At 40.8% G+C, this 17,803-nt stretch overlaps 1 protein-coding gene across 5 annotated transcripts in view; it reads right to left on the bottom strand.

Moving 5' to 3' along the window:
* The window catches only part of NSD2 (nuclear receptor binding SET domain protein 2), a 182,829-nt gene that overhangs the window by 136,878 nt on the left and 28,148 nt on the right, over window positions 1-17,803 (bottom strand). For 4 of the 5 annotated variants that reach the window (XM_054030047.1, XM_054030050.1, XM_054030049.1 and 1 more), the window contains exon 1: window positions 17,653-17,772. The exons of the other annotated variant lie outside the window; for it this stretch is intronic. The gene's annotated coding sequence lies outside the window, so the exon portion shown is untranslated. Of the gene's footprint in view, window positions 1-17,652; window positions 17,773-17,803 lie in introns of those variants that run through there. 5 annotated transcript variants of the gene reach the window in all.

The following is a 17,803-nucleotide window of genomic DNA, read 5'->3' as shown; positions in this document are numbered from 1 at the left end:
GTTTTTCAAGAACAACCAACCAGCAGCAGATGAGCCTACTCAATTTCTTGAGCTGAACCAGAGCCAACAACTTTGTCTACAACTTGCTCTCCGTCACCTCCATCTCCTGGAACAACGTCAAGCCCTGACGACCCCCCAATAGTGTTGTCAGGGGAAGAGGAAGACTAATCATCAGAATGTGTACAGCACCCATCTTCATCGTCTCATTGTTCATCATACAGGCACTGTACTAATCATCATCATCATCATTCATCGTCGTCGCATCACCATTGTCATAGTCATATCACCATTATCATCGTCGTAGACTAGCAAAAATATCCAGGATGAATGGTGAGTGGTTAGATTTACTGTTTTCCTTTTTTATTCTTTCATTCTTCTCTCTCTCTCTCTCTCATATGTAATTAAAAATACTGTAAAATTATATTTTGCATATGCTGTATATTACTGTATACATTATACATATTACTGTACAGGGTTGTATACACAAAACCATGTACAGTATACTGTACTTTAAGGGCGATTTAAGGGATTTTCAAGGGTAATTTTGACTATATGCAATTTTTGCCTTACGCGCTGACTTTAGAAGCTAACCCCCGTGTAAGATGCGACTCCCCTGTAAACTATGCTGTCTTTCTGTTAAGCCTATGCACATTAGCAGAGGGAAAACTGTAGATCTCTGAACATCACACCACTTAAATTTAAATATTGCAAGAACTGGAAGAAAGGGTTGAAAAGTACAGCTATTTGGGAATTTTCAATTAAACAATTTTTCATTAGAAAATCCAAATTCTCTGAAACCAAAGCTTTTAGCAGTAAAGCAGTAGTTTCAACAAAACTCATCGGGACAGCATTTTAGGTCCACGATGGAATTTCTGCTCAAACCCTAGACAGCATGCACCCATCCTAGTGATTCGTGCATCCACCTGGGACACAGAAGACAATACAAGAACTTGAATGTGGGCCAACCACATCTCATGAGTGCCCTAACCAGAGTAATACTGAGTCAGTCTCTCTCAATATTTAATTATTTTATATAAAAAGTGTATATTGGATCAAGGAGTGAATTAGACAAAAGGAAGTCACTGTAACCAGTTCAAAGGCAAATGGAAAGGAGACAGCACAGACACTAGAGTAGTTTGAGACACACATAGGGTTCAAAGACAGGTTGTTGGGGTTTTTTAGGATATGGGAAATCAGAGCACATTTGTGAAGTTAAAGGAGCCAGAGACCATGAAGAGGTTTGAGGTGACAGAGAAATTAAGGGCAGGTAGAAGGAAGGCAATTACCTAGAAGTGGATAAGGTCAAGGGGGAAGATAGCAGGATTGGAAATGGAGACTGTGACTATCCATAAGACAGTCACCCTTCCTAGGGGTGTCAGCTGGGGAGCAGGGAAGGAAAGTGAACAGATATCTATCTTTTTGATTAAATCATTAAAGGTATACCTGTACAGTAGGGTAATACACATTACACGGGGTGATTTCTAAAGCAGGGGTTCAACCTTTTTCTTTCTGAGCCCCTCCTCAACATGCTATAAAAACCCCATGGCCCAGCGGGGGAGGAGAGACAACTCGGAGCTCTGGGCTAGGCCCTCGGACACACGCATAGTTTGAATTCTATTTTGGGGGGGCAGGAGCCGGCAGCGCTTGGGCCAGCTCCACAAAGCAAGGTCAAGGAAGAAAGCACCACCTCCACCCCGATTCACCTCAGCAGGCCACCCAGCCTGTCTGGGTTGTGTGTGGTGGGGGTTCAGCTCAAAAAGTTTGAAAACTGCTCAGGGTACAGGGAGGGGGTAGCTAGGGGCTGTGTGCCAGGAGGGCTCCCCTGTGGTCACTGCTCCTCAAGGGCTCTACCGGCCATAGAGCAGGGTCCCCCTGCCTGGGCGTTTCTTACCATCTGCATGACCTGAGGAGCAGCCACAATTCTGGGCACCAGCAGCAGACGGGGGAATGCCATGGCTACCTGCTCTGTGACACTGCCCAACTCCAGCTTCCCAACTCCCACCTAGTCAGGGGTGGTGTCTAGGAGGCGGGGAGAGGTGGAAGGGGGTGGTGTGGAGCTGCCCCCAGGACTGTCCTGCTCTGGTACTGTGGGGGGGAGGGGGTGTGTGCTGGGGTTTGGGGTTTCAGCCCTGCAGCAGGGGGCACTAGGGCTCAGGCTCTTGGCTGCAGAACCCCGGTTGAGAACCGCTGTTTTAAAGCACACTAACATGTTGAACATTAATTGATCCACACTAGAAGTTCCCAAGTGTGTAACATAATGCTGTCACCACGCTAAAATGCACTAGGGAGCTTTTAATGTACACCAACAGGATCTATGCAGATCAATTAATGCACAACACATTAGTGCATTTTAGAAGTCTCCCCTCCCTTCCTTGCAGTGTGCATTATCCCACCAAGCAGACAAGCCTTGAGAAAGTTAGCACATATGAATAAAAGGTAAGAAGGAGGAAGTCAAAAGGTAGAATACAGGAGGCAAAGGGTGTGAACACTGGACTTGAAGGAGGGAGGGAAAGACTAGTTAGAAAAATGGCAGAAAATTAAGGAAAGCCTTTATTCATTGCATATTCATCATCTACTTAGTGTTCGGTTTCCATTCAGAGGTTTTCAGCAGCTAAGGAATAGATGAAGCAAGATCTAAGGTGTTAGCCAGGGATGGAGTTAAGTGGAACAATGGGAGAGAAGAGCAATTAATTGAGAAGAGTTGAGGAAGGTGACCACAGAATCCATTTTGGAGGAAGAAAAGGAGGGACAGGAGAGAGTCAACAGTAGCAGATTGGGAGTGGCTGGCTCACTACAGAAGCAGCTTTTCCTCTCCTGGAATTGACACCTCCTCATCTATTATTGGGAGTGGACTACATCCACCCTGATTGAATTGGCCTTGTCAACACTGGTTCGCCACTTGTGAAGTAACTCCCTGCTCTCCATGTGTCTGTATATAATGCCTGCATCTGTAGCTTTCACTCTATGCATCCGAAGAAGTGAGGTTTTTACTCACGAAAGCTTATGCCCAAATAAATCTGTTAGTCTTTAAGGTGCCACCAGACTCTTTGTTGTTTTTGTAGATACAGACTAACACGGCTACCCCCTGATACTTGACAACAGTAGCAGATACATCAGGAATGCTGTGATCTTAGAGGTTATGAATGAGAGTGCAACAATACTGAATGAAATGAGATGGTCAGAAAGAGATACCTGATTGAGCAATGTTACAGGAATATATTATGATACAGTGGTTAGGGTTACCATCACTCTGCTCCTCTTGGAAAACCATGTTGTACAAGCGCAGCTACAAGCCCAACCTCTAACTTGGAGTGCTCTGCATGGAGTAAAAGAGGAAGACTAGAGAGCTTAAAAAAAAAAAAAAAAAATCAGTAATAGCTAATGAGCTCAAGTTAATGCCTTAATATGATACTGACCAATGACCCACCAAGCGCCATCTACATCAGCAAGGAGGAAAGAGGGGAAAGTCTGGGGCCTAGTAGTTTGCTGTATGAAAACAATGGATACTTAGTTTCACAGGAACCTATTTAAGGTATCTGAACACACCATTTTCTTTGAATGAACTGAGATTTTTTGTGTTTTTGTTTGTTTTAAGGGGGATTTGGACAGAGAAGCAGGTCTCTGGATATTTTAATGGGACAAATGCATTTTCTTGCAAGGGTTTTTATTTACTGTTTATAATTAATGGAATGCTTCTACATACATGGAATAAGTTATTTTGTGTACATTTTAACAGTTTTATTAACTAGCTGAGCATCTATTATATGACAGCAAGTCAAGTGCCAAATGTGTTTATTCTGCATGTCAAAAACACATTCCTATGTTTTACTGTCCAGATTGTTAAGAGCATTTATATGGTATTATTTATTATTTCTTTCTACCACCTTGGCAGCAATCTCAGAGATGCTTTTTCTGTGTCATAGAAATTATGAGCTAGCCAAGTGGGATTGTTTTTCTGCCAAGCCAAGGAAATGGAAGAAAGTTATCAGAAGAAAACTTACTTGAACTTCCTCTATAGCTTCAGGAAAACATCTAAGATGAACAGCACAAAAATTGCCTGCCCTCCAACATATCGATGAGTATAAACTTTTAAAAACATTTATCCACAAACACCACCTTTAACATCTACAAATCAGGCTTTCAACTGATGTTGAAAAAAGCCAATAGATGGAAGAGTTTCTGTAGGAAGTCTTTTTAGAGGGAAAAGACATGATAAAGCTAGTTTTGTAATCCTAAGAGATTTCTCTCTCTTCCTCTTTCATCCATCTTGAGATCATCCAAAATTTGTGCTTGTTCTCAGATCAAAATTAAATGAATTCATACATGATTCACGTATAAATAAAAGGATTAGGGATGGGATAAGACCTTCTTCTAAAAAATAATACATTTGAATATCCTGGACACTTGTTCATTCAGATTCTCTTGTATATAAAATCATGATGCCAAAGAAACATTTAGATTTCCGTTTGTGTCTTGCAGTACAGCACTAGTGTGCCGCTCAGGACATTTTTAACATAGGACCTCATTCCCCAACTGTTAGGAATGTAAAATTACTGCTAACTTCAATAGAAATTACTTTGCACAAGAAAAATACCAGACTGGGCCAATTTCTTTCTAACCCAAATTTATCCTATCACAACAAAAGCATCTGACCCATTGAATACTAAATATATGCAAGATTGATGTTTTAAATATAATGAGTTATCTAAGTGCAAATCAATGCATTAAAAACTTTAAGAGCATGACACACACTGATAAATAAGACAGTCAAAACAAATTTTTACCAAAAAAAGAAATGTGCCATTTGTCTGAGAACAAACATGGGAAACTTTAGTCCAAAGGGTTAAGTCCCAAGAAAGTTATAGGCACCTAAATGCAAGAATTTTAAAGTACATCCTTAATCAGAATCATACAACACTAATGTATCTGAGATGTAATGCCTGGTTATATTAAAAAAAAATAATAAAAACTGGAATAACTGAAACTTATGAATGCATAAGACACTGAAATTTACCAAACTCTCTTTATAAGTTGCATTTACATAGAAAGATTAAATCTTAGTACTTTTTTAAAAGAAGATTTGAATGGCCAATATATGCACATATACAGTAGCTATTCATCAAAAGTGCTAAGATGTTCTAAGCAATATTGAAAGTAGTTCTAGCAATATAGGTCTGGCCCCAATTTTTTGTTTTTAAAGAAGGAGCAGAATTTAAAACCCTAATATGAAAGCATGTTTTCATTTAAGAGAAATAATGTTTACATGTGGCTTATGCCTGCCTGAACAAAAAAGGGGCTGAATCCCTTCTCTATGTAACTGAAGAAAAACAGCCTTTTAAGTACGGTAATTGCCAGAGCTGCCTAGTTTGGAGAGAAGGAACTGACAGCTGTGGCCTGTTAGGCTACATGTCTCAGTAGCCTAACAACAGCTATGCCTAAGTAAGGAAGCTATAAAAAGAAGATACTTCTAGAGAGAGAAGGGGAAGAGCGCTCAGATTTCCTCCTGAGTTAGGAGACTCATGACCTATTCCCACAATGAAAAGCAAGGAGAAACTGGAAAATTAATTTCCCCACACTAACTCCCAGAATCAATAAGCACTGATGGGAAGCGGGGTTTCTTCAGCAAGTACTAATATTGCTTTTCTGGGGCAGCAAAGACAATTACACAAATCTGATCAATGTCACTTTGCCAAACATTTTCCTGACCAATTGCAACAACTGAACCACTGCTGGGGGTGGAACTGGAAGTGTGTATGATAGGAAAGATTAAATATAATCTCTGCAAAATCATGAGGAAAAGGAGTCCTTTCTCACTTTGCTTAAGAAAGTCTTCTAAGTGTCATTCCTACTGCTCAAAACAACAGGAAATTTGACTGAAACTGATCAGATTCTCCAGATTGGAGAGGAAGGAAAGACTTTGGACAGCAACAGTGGTATGAGCACAATCCAGGGAGAGGACCAAAAACAATCTAAGGAAAGAGGAGCACCATCTCCACTCTAAATACCCATAGGGAAATAGCGGAGCCTCCCAATCACACCCATGGAGCAAGGAGAGAGTCAGGATAACTACTCTTTCAGCCCAGCAAAGGAACTTCAAATTGACCACACACTCACCAAACAAGACATACACTGAAGATGTGGGCATCTACAGCAGGATCCAAGTATCGCACTCTGGTGGCAACACCAGCATGCCATTTTCTTCCCTAATTCCTGTCCACCCAAAGCTACAAGGGAGCAACTACACTGGATTTCTTAGTGGTTATCAGGTGCTATACCCGAATATGAGGTTGTCTCCTCTCTCTCTCCCCACCATCACCTCCCAAAATAACTGTCTGCTACATTTTTCAAGACTGTACTTGAAGCTTCCCTTATTTCCTGGGCAGTCACAATAGCATCACATGACAGCGGCCCTTCCTCTAGCAAAGGAGTGTTGGATAATTTACCCCACTAATGACACTCTTCCAGTTGTCTAGGATTCAATGAGGTGACTCTCCCACAAGGGCTCTGAGTGTTGTGTCTGTTGTATTACTAAACCTCTACCAGTCCTTGGATGACATACAAGTTTAATCTCAAATTAAGTATCCTATTGATGCAGCTCCTTCTCCTAATCCATGTCTCTCTCCTACCTCTTCTCACGCCTTATGCCCCGCCCCTTCCTCCTTCTAGCCTCTTTTCCTTTTCACCATCCCAATTCTCTCCCCTCCATCAGAATCAGGACATTGCTTCTGCTGCTCCTGCATATTTCTACATCAAAATGAAACAGACTAAATTTGCCAGTTTCTTCCTTGCTCCTGCTATCACTTGCCTGTGCATTTGGGGAGGGAAGAGGAGGGGAGCAGACAGATTGATGTGAAGCTTTTGTGAGATCATCATGGGAATTTCTAAAATGCAAAAGGCTGGGGAGGAGGAGAAGGACCCAAAATAAGATATGCACATAAATTGCAAAGGAACACAAAACTGTGTACACATTGTATCTTGAGTATATAGTGAGTCTGTAGACACCATTAGCTGCAGAAATGGGCTAACAGTCCTAAGATATCCCCAAGATGTTCTCCCCAAAGTAAAGGGCCAGTCACTATGAACAAAAAATGACATCTATAATATATATTCATGTGAACAGAATACACATTCTATTGCAATGCCTTCAGTAAGCTGATGAATAGAGGCCAAGGAAATTTATCTTATATACTCGATAATAAGCTGATTCGTTTATAAGTGAACCCCACCCCCTTCAATATGGAAAATTTTTATAACCCGTTCATAAGCCGACCCTATAATTCAGGGGTCAGCAAACTTTGGCTCGCAGGCCATCAGGATAAGCCGCTGGTGGGCCAAGATGGTTTGTTTACCTCAAGCGTCCGCAGGCATGGAGGTAAACCTAAGTAAACAAAATGTCCCAGTGCGCCAGCTGCTTATCCTGACGGGCCGGGACAGCAACTGGTGGGGAAATTTGGGGGAGAGGAGGGGAGGGAGAGAAGCTGGGAGTCGGGGAGTAACCCCTGTGACCACCCCCCACATGAACCCACCCCTAGCCCAGGACCCCCACATTCTCCCCATCCCACCTTATCTGGGGAGGGCCAGGGGAGGATGTCTCTGGCCTAGCAGGAGCTGCTCCAGCAGGCTGGGCAGGGCAGCTGAAGCCTGCTCCAGCAGGCCAGACCGGGTGGCGCAGCTGCAGCATGTTCCAACAGCCTGGGCCAGGCGCAGCCACAGCCTGCTCTGGGGGGCGGGGCCGAGCGGCATGGCTGCAGCTGCTTTGGAGGCTGGGGGGAGAGCAACGTGGCCAGAAGCGGAGAGACTCTGGCCCCGCCTCTTCCCTTCTGGCTCTGCTGGCTCTCCTTGCTCCCTCTGTTGGGGGGGAGGGGCTGTGTCCCACCTCTCCCTCTCTATACCTGTTCGTAAGCCGACCCCCTTCTCTGGCGCTGCCCTTTTTTACTAAAAAATATGGCTTATAAACGAAGATACGGTACTCCCTACCCCTTAGAATGCCACCCCCTAAACTTCCATTGCATTGGATTTTTCAACCACTCAATCAAACCTCAGATGCTGCCAGAAGCACCCTAGCATAAGCCACTGTGAAAAGTGCAAAAAGATACCAAAGGCAGTACTGCTGTTTAAAGGCTTTTCTACACAAGGAGGATTCTGCCAATATAGTAATACCGGTAAAACTCTCTAGTGCGGGCACAGCTATATCAGTATAATTGTGCTTCTACTAGTATCTGGCAGAAACTACACTGGGATAAGCAGTTATATTGCTACAGCTGTGACCCATACTAGAGGGTTTTACCAGCATAGCTAGTGTTTTGGTGAGACAGGCCAGATAACAATCCTCAACAGCCACTTAACTGTGGGTGGCTATCAAGATGACCTCCATTGATCTGACCAACCCATTCTGAAAGACCATTGCAGGGAAAAAAATCAAGGTAGTGGCAACTACCATGCTAGAAATAGATCTGAAAAGTCAATCTATTAAGGAATCCCATCTCTGATGACATACCAATAAAAAAGAGTAAGAGGAAAGTGAAAGCTTCCATAATGCCATCAGCCAACTCTCCATATTATACCAGCAGGTATATGGTAATGTATTCCTCATAAGAGTTTATGCTAAGAATAAGTCTTGTTATGCAACTGCCGATGAAATTTTTATTTGCTTAGTTCTTGGAATCTAAGCTTTTTCCATCAGTAACCTCCTGTACCAGGGAGTTCCAATGGCAAATACACGTTGTGTATGCATTTCCTTTTATCCATTTTAAATCTGCTCTTATAATTTTACTGATTATCCCCTTATTCTTTTATGATTCCTTAACTTCAATCAGGCTGTTGATTGGGGCTCTCTAATACTTATTAACAGGAACAGAGTAGGTTTTTACACAAGTATCTCAAATTCACAAACATACTTACTTCCCATTACTAACCAATAAGAAAAGTGGTGTGTAATAGTCCAGGACCAAGTACACTGAGACCACCATGACAGGTGTTTGTTCAACCTATTCTTAAAAACCTCCAGTGATGGAGATTCCACCACCTACCTGGGTAACCTGTTCCACTACTTAACTACCCTCATAGTTAGAAAGATTTCCTAATATCAAGCCTAAATCTCCCTTGTTGCAGATTAAGCCAATAACTTTTTGTGTCCTACATTCAAATGGATATGGAGAACAATTGATCACTATCGCTTTGTAATACCCCTTAACATATCTTTCTTCAAGTGTGGTGGCCAGAATGGGACAGAACTCCAGCTGAGAGCTTACTAGTGCCAAGAAGAGCAGAACAGTTACCTTCCATGTCATATGACATGCCTGTCACCCCAAAAATACAATACCTTTTTTCACAACTGCATCACGTTGTTAGCTCATGTTCAATATGTGATTCACTATAAGCCCCACCTCTCTTTCTGAAATACTGCTGCCTAGCCAGATAGTCCCCAGTTTGTAGTTGTGCATTTGATCTTTTTTCTTCTCAAGTGTAATACTTTGCACTTTTCTTTACTGAATTTCATCTTGTTGATTTCAGATCAATTCTTCAATTTATCAAGATCATTTTGAATGTGCAAGTGCAAGCAACCCCTCCCAGCTTGGTGTCATCCACAATTTTATAAGTGGACTCTTCATTCCATGTCATTAATGAAAATATTAAATACAGTTGTACCAGACAGAACAGACCCCTGCAGTACCCCACTAGATATGGCCTCCAGTTGACAGCAAACTATTGATAACTATTCTGAGTATGGTTTTTCAAGCAGTTGTACAGCCACCTTATAGTAATTTCATCTACAGTCCACATTTCCCTAGTTTGCTTATGAGAATGTCATGAGGGACGGTGTCAAAAGCCTAACCAAAATCATGATCCATCACATCTACTGCTTCTCCCCTCTCCATTCCCCACATCCACTAGGCCTGTAACCCTATCAGCAAAGGAAATTAGGTTGATTTAGCATGATTTGTTCTTGGCAAATCCATGCTGGCTATTACTTTTCAGCCTATTATTCTCTAGGAACTTACAAATTAATTGTTTGATCATTTCTTCCAGTACCTTTTCAGGAACCTAAGTTAGGCTGACTGGTCTATAAATCCCTGGGTCCTCTTTGTTCCTGTTTTTCAAGATAGATACTATGAATTGTTCAACTACTGAGAGCCTCTCACTGGGAAAAGAAAAACAGCCCAACCATAAAGGAATGGTTAAAAAAAAAAATACAGGAAGTTGTAATGGAAAAGTTAACACACTAGTTATGAACTTAGCACAATAGGCAGAGGACAGATAAATACATGGTTACCTTTTATTCAATACTCAGGCAAAGTACATTCACTTGCAAAAAACCCAGCATATCTGTCCAATTATGTTTTTAAATATTAACATTTTACAGATATGCCTGGTCTGTTAAATGTGTGTATAGAGATTTCACTCAATTTAATAAGGCCACCAGGAACAACATCGGTGTTGTAATGATGCTCACTTTGTAATATGGTAACACTGTGGTAAATAGAAAGTACTGACTATATTCCTTTATAATGTCTCTTCAAATAAAAGCTAACTGTTGTAATGATTGTTTTGTTTCTGGTACACCTCTACCCCAATATAACGTTGTCCTCAGGAGCCAAAAAAAATCTTACCGTGTTATAGGTGAAACCGCATTATATCGAACTTGCTTTGATCCGCCGGAGTGCGCAGACCCGCTCCCCTGCAACGCTGCTTTACCTCGCTATATCTGAATTCGTGTTATATCGGGTCACGCTATATCGGGGTAGAGCTGTATTTATATGACACGGTTCTGTAAACTGGTCAAAACTTCCTAAATAAATAGTAGGTACTATGTTTGCCCTTTTCCAGTCCTTCAGGACCTCTCCCGTCCTCCATAAGTTCTCAAAGATAATTACTAATGGTTCTGAGATTGCTTCAGCTAGTTCTGTAAGTACCCAAGAGTGAATTTTGTCAGGCCCTGCTGACTTGAATACATCTAATTTATCAAAATATTCTTTAACCCCTTCTTCCCCTATTCTGGAATGTGTTCCTTCCCCTTCGTTGTTAACATTAATTGTGACCAGATACTTAACACAATTAACCTTTTTAGCAGCAAATGAAGCACAACATGCACTGAACATCTCATCCTTCTTGGTGCTGTCCATTAGCAGCTCTCCTTCACTACTAAGTAGTGGATCTACACTTTGTATGTCTCTCTTGTTCCTAATGTATTTACAGATTTGCCAAACATTATTAAGATAGTATGTCTTCAGTATGGGTTACATCATCAGCAAAAAGGTTAATTTAGAAAGTAAAACTGATTTCCATTGAACAAGTACTGAGAACGTTTTCTTCAGAACTTGCTTCAAGATCCTACCCCAGTAAGATTAAAGTTGCCTGACAACTTTTGACAATGAAGTATCTAGAAGTTTACACAGGGATTTTATATTATGCCCTTATAAAACCCAAATACTATACTGATTATGCTCAGTTTTTTGTTCAGCAGTATTTTGCCTGTTGAATAAACAAATCTGTGTTTTCAGTTCACTCATAAAAGCTATCAAAACACAGCTTTTTGGCAATCCATATTTCTCATAGGAAATCTTCAATTAGAGCAGTAATTTTTCTAAATTATTTGATTCAAAGTTTGTGGTGCTACCAGTTTTGAACTTAAAGTGAAGTGATCCATATTCTAACCTTATATTCTGTACCGTTCCTTAAGGCCCATACTGGCTTTGATCTCTTGAGGATTTATGTTCTTCCTCTTGTCTCCATCATGAGACTATAACCTGGGCATTCATTTCTATAGAGATAACACTCTGATTTAGCCTTTTCTGAATGCCAGTGTGGACGGATCCCCTGCTTCAATAGTATACCATCAAGGTGGCAAGTTTCACGATCTCAAACTTTTGCTCCTCAAACTAATCCATACTAAAATAACGTTTTAAAGAACACTTGTTCACTATTTATCACAAACCCGGCAGTGAATCATTCAAGGTCTGTACACTATGACAGGAGACTATGTGCATGCACTGCTTTGTTTACCATGGTTCTTAAAATGATTAAGATTTTCTTTTATTCCTCTATTCTTCTATCACATCAGTTTTTCCATAATATTTCAAATTGATTTCAAATATTTTTTAAAAGATCTCACTTTGCCTCATCTTCTATTCCTTGAATGCAGATTCATTATAAAACACAGACAGGACTAAGACAAAAGGATAATGCTCATGTTTCTGTTTGTGATATAATCAATTGTTGCAAAAGAAAAATGGAATCTTGATCTCAGTACTTCGAATGTTGAATAAAACTAACAATCATTTATTGTTTTCAAGTGTAAGTTTGTAATTTGTTGTGTATGTTTTTTAGTGTTGACTGGAGATGTAAACACTTAACATAAGCTTGCCACAAGAAAGCTTGACGGGGGTACAGACTGAAGCAAGTTTCACAGAGAAAGGCCAATTTCTCTGTTGAGATGACAGAAGCATCAAAGTTTAGGCTACTTTAAAGACCTAACTCAGCAGCTTCTACAGACACACGAAGCAGGTTATAGATTCTAAGGCCATTATGTAAGGCCCTTTTAACCTGATTAAGAGTTCTTTATGAAGAAGTTTAAATAGTTAGACTTAAGAAAAGACTTCCGTATTTTTCAGTTAGTCCCCATTTCTTAAGTAGGCACCATGAGAGAGCATGCAGTTTAAAAATAAAATAAAATAAAAATAAAAGAATCAGTTATGGGGGCAATTAGCCCTTTTGCTTTCTCTCTAGGTATCTTTAATATGACCACCAACTGATACTTTGCACCTCCCTTATGCATATACTTTTTCGCTTTCCTTCCTCCCCTCCAATGTTCGCAATGGAAGGAATTACACCAAATAGCTACATCTGTGCTATAGAAGTGGAAGTTGAATTGATTTTTAGTACTAAACATCATCTTATGTTAAGTTAAAGAAGGGTCGTTGCAGTGAAGGGGGCAAAAAAACAATAGAAACAAGACAACCACCTGTTGGGGAATCCTTATAACTTTACATTCTTTAAACCACCTATATAGTTTATTGCTTAGTTTCAAATTCTGTCAAATACCAGTGCTTATATGTCAACTGTGCCCCAAGGCTAAGGAATTCTGCCCAACATTATACAGCTTTGAAATACGTATAAGCTAACATTTTACATTTCCAGATCTTTAGCCAGTTAAAGTATGCACAGAATACGCTGCTACGAAATGTTCAGACAGATGCTTTAAAATATCTACGTCCAATGTTATGACCCATTACAGCACTAGTCTGTCTAAACAATTCCCATACAACTTTGTTATTTTTAATCACTAAAAAACACAACTACAGAAGACTTACTTTTGGTGCAATACAGTTAACAGGCATTTGTTTATGGCAAAGAGAAAGCATATTTAAAATATTTATTCTTTTATTGGATACTCATATTATATTTTTCCCTTCATAGTAAGAGGTAGTTTTTTATATACACTATAGAAACACTCATTTCTGAAGCCTAACATTGAAATTTAAAATGTTATCAGGTAAGATATTTGATGGTGAGCACACTGATGCGCATTGATAGTACACATTCATTTATCATCAACAGGCACAGGGTATTGAGATGTGCAAGACATCTGTACTCCAGAATTCTTGGATATCTCAGTACTTTGCCTGGCTGTCCTTTTAGTTATGAGAATGCAGGGTATAGAATAGGTACACATGATACAAAACCCAGCATTCAGTTTGCAATTGCATGCCCCCTATCCTATCTTAAAATTTCATATATATTACAGTACCCCCTTTAAAAAAAAAAAAAAAAGTTAAGTTTCCCTAAAGTCAATATGCTCATTTTAAAAGGGTCACTATCAACTTGAAATGTAGTCAACCAAACAAAAAGTTAAAAGTAGTTTCAAATTTTTACTATCACATTTTCCCATTTTTATCTATTATTTTCTCGATTTTTGTCAAATGCACATAGTAATCTGAAAGAAAATAATTGATTTTGTATAATTATACTTTATCTTAGGTGCTACTTGTAATAACTGTAGGTTAAAAAAAGTGAGAGAAGTATGATTTTGAAGTTGACAATATCTCTATGGATTGAAGGGATGCTTCTTACATTTCAATACACTTTTCTTCTGTTTTCTTTCTGTTGTCAATCACAAAGGCCTCCCAACTATTCATTTTCTACTTTAACTATAAAATGAAACCCACCCATTCACAATTTGCTAGATATGTATATTTTTTAATTTGGTTCTCCACCCTATTTGGCCATTCATCCTTGGGTGCCATATTTCAACTTCTCTTCGCCAACTATACAGCAGAGATGTCAAGCTTTCTTCAAAGCCACTCCACTGACTAGAAAATAAGATGTTTGTTAGAAAAGTAGATGTGCTTATCCACTTTATTCTGCCTCAATATTTCCATTCTTCATTGGTCAAAAGGTAAAAGACACCAAAGCTATACATTCAGATCTCTTACACAGGTGAACATACACCGAGCCACACAGACAACTCATTTGTATTTTGTGCTTGTTATTCCTTACAAAAATATAATGAAGTTAAAAAGATTTAAATAGGCACAGGATAGTACAGTGATGAGCATGGCACAAAAACTTAGACAAATATGCAAACAGTCAAATTTTCTACTGAATACCAAATTTATTCCATTAGACTTCTTGAATATCAGGATATGCATATTGCTTACATTGGCACCAGCTAAGAAGAGTTCTACAGTGCAGTGCTCAGCTCTTCTGGGGATTTGAGTTTTTTTCCTATAAGTAGTCAGATGCTTTACAGAGTTCTGTGGAGGAAATGCCTGCAATTTGCATAAGTTTGCAAGTCTTTAATATTTATACTTTAAATTTAAAATTCTGTTGTGCAATTATGCAAGCATCAGAAAGAAGAAATGACTGGAGATGGCAGGACTGCTATAATATTTACAGCATACACATCTTCTCCAGCAATCTAACTGAGGCAGGTGGAGCCTTTTGCCTCTATGGAGTACCAATGAAGTAAATGGGCTCCTATTGAGCACAAGAGTCCACACACATCAGATTGCAGGACTGAGGCCTAGATTTAGATACATATTAATAATAGTGGCATGAAAGAAACACAATACATTCAAAGCAAAAGCGAGAAGTGAATGAGCCACAAACAATGGGACATAGTAACAGCTCTCTCTTTCCAGGCCTGCACTGTTTTGTTGAATGCATAATTTTAGAACTCAGTAAGCCTTTTTAAACAAGATACATCATAGCCCCTTTTAAATTCCCAGCCTAAAATAATTAAACCCCATGTCTTAGAAGCTAGTGTCTCATAGGCCTAACACAATTTTAAGGTAATATTCTGATAGTTGAAATGATACCAAAAGAAAGAGTTTACATTCATGTAAAGATATTAAATACTATCATTTTTCATTTTCTGTAACATCATTCCTGTTGGATTCTTAGTTATTTGAGAGTAGTTTAAATATAGTTAGATTTTTAATTTGATTAATTTCAACTCTAAAAACTACTTTGAACTGGCAGCATTAGTACTTCCCCTACACCCCAATTACCTGAAATAATGTAAAGGTACTTATTCCTTTTTGACATTTCCCTTTAATTAATTAAGGTAAATTTATGTTTTATTAGCCTGTCAATATTTGCATATTTCTAAGAAAATGTAACGGTGGCAGTGAATGTTTATTCCCATATCCTTAACAAGAAATAACTTATTTCTACCCGAGTGGTGAAGACTATTTAATTATAAATTAATATCACCTAAAAAATTTCATCAACACTCCTTATGGCTCTAAACTGGAACATAAATCCAACACAAGTCACATTTTAGTTTTTAATGCGTATTTGAGCACTGACTAGCATGGCTCCATAGCAGTTTTATTCATCAAGCACATCCAACAGGTCAAATAATTTCATTAAGCGGTACTGGAGAGTTTATTCAGGTACATTTGTTCTGTTTCCGAGGCACTACCACAATAAATAATAATTTCAACAATTAGTTTATAAAGATTCCACTACAGTAGTATTTAGATACTGTAGAAGAGCAAATTTCTTTGATCAGATTTAATAGTATTTCCCACATTTAAAAGACCTTTACTAAGCACAACAATGAGACATGAATTACCAGCAAGTTGATCTTGCAAAATCCACACAAACACTTCACAGGTAACTTACACTATGGAGCTGCTGTCTTAGGTTTGAATCTCCCTTTCATAAGAGACCCTGTTTATTCAGCATAGACAGCATACAATATTAAATACAAGAATAATTATAAACCAATTGTAATGCAAAAAGCAGTAGGAAAATATTCAAGAAACAGGCAGTGACTTATACCTGCCTCATGTTTGTCTAACTGGTCTGTTAGCAAGGGGCCCTTTTTTCCTGAAATCTGTTTTAATACAATATCTATTTACTGCTCCTATACTTTTGATAGTATTTGCCCCTCCTTTTAGCAGACTTATTTTGAAAGAACCAAGTATAAATACGCTCAAGAAGTGTGGTGAATTCCCTCCCCCACTCCCAGAGCTATAACCCACAACGGATGAGCTATAACTATGGCCTTGGAAATGCAAGTTCCCCTGCCCCTTTTAACACACCAACATCAATTCAAATTACGAGAGACCTATCCACTTATACTTAATAAAGACTGAGCCAATGATCATGTAAGTCTTGGCAGAAACATTTTATTTCCTCTTCTCTAATAGGGATCGCCTTCGCCTCCCATACAGGTCCGGAATGAACTGCAGCAGGGGTAAGTATAAGGATCATCACACCAGTCTTTGGTGGAGGAATAAATCAAACATGGCTTCCCCCTCCATACATTTCCAGAGTTACTCTCTCACTCCTACTGCCATGGAATCCCAGTTCTACCCACAGGGAAGGCAGCAGTAGCAGCCCTCAGATGATTACACCACACACAGTCAGTGCAATGGGGGGTACGTTTATACCCACCACCACCATTTAGCGAGTTATTTTAAAGCCTCAAATAGATCTTTCTCCCATTTGTGTGTGTGTATAGATTGCACTGATTGATTTTCACCCTGGGAAGGGAGGTGACACCGACAGGCGCTTTATCCCACCCCTTCACATTTTCTCTCGCCTCCTGCAGCAGCGATGAAGGAATTGGGAGGGTGGGACTAGAAAGAGGATGAAGCAGCAACAGCCGGGACTCCAGCTTCGGCATTGCTCCTTTCCGCTCCTCCAACACCCCAGAATCAGAGGCCCAGCCAACACCAGTAATCTTGCTGCAGCCTCCGGCGGGAGGCTGGGCAGACACTGGGGGGAAGCCGGGGGTGCATGCAGCGGGGGTCCGAGAGCCACCCGGGGGCGGGAGATGAGCGAGGGGGGCCGGGGAGGTAGGGGAAGCCTCCCCCTCAGCCCAGGAGGAGGCTGGGAGAGCCGGCTAACGGGGGGAGAGCTAGACTCCCGCGAGGGCAGGAGGATCGGGAGACCGGGGGGATAACGCCGTTGGGTGATGGAGAAGCTGGAGGCCACCCCCCTCCCTCGCCTCAGCACCGCGGACCACCCTCGCTGCCAGCCGCTCGCCCTCCCAACGGCAGCGCGCGGGGCCAGGACACAGCATCCCTGCGAGCAAGCGAGGTAACCTCGCCGCCGCTCCCGCCTCCAGCCGGGGCCTGCGGTAGCGTGCCCGGGGCCTCCCCCCGCCCCAGGGACACCGGCCGGGCCCGGCCCGCTGACCTGTGCTCTGGCACATCCTCTCGCACAGGAGCCGGGCGAGGAGAGAGGCGGTGGCTCGATGCCCGCGAACGGCGGCAGCCGACAAGACGCAGCGGCAGTAACGGCGGCAGCGGCGGCGGCGGCTCCGGGAATCCTGCGCGGCGGCCCCGCC

The sequence above is a fragment of the Malaclemys terrapin genome, chromosome 5, assembly GCF_027887155.1.
Source record: "Malaclemys terrapin pileata isolate rMalTer1 chromosome 5, rMalTer1.hap1, whole genome shotgun sequence".
Classification (NCBI taxonomy): Eukaryota; Metazoa; Chordata; order Testudines; family Emydidae; genus Malaclemys; species Malaclemys terrapin.
This window is presented reverse-complemented; position numbering and strand designations above follow the sequence as displayed.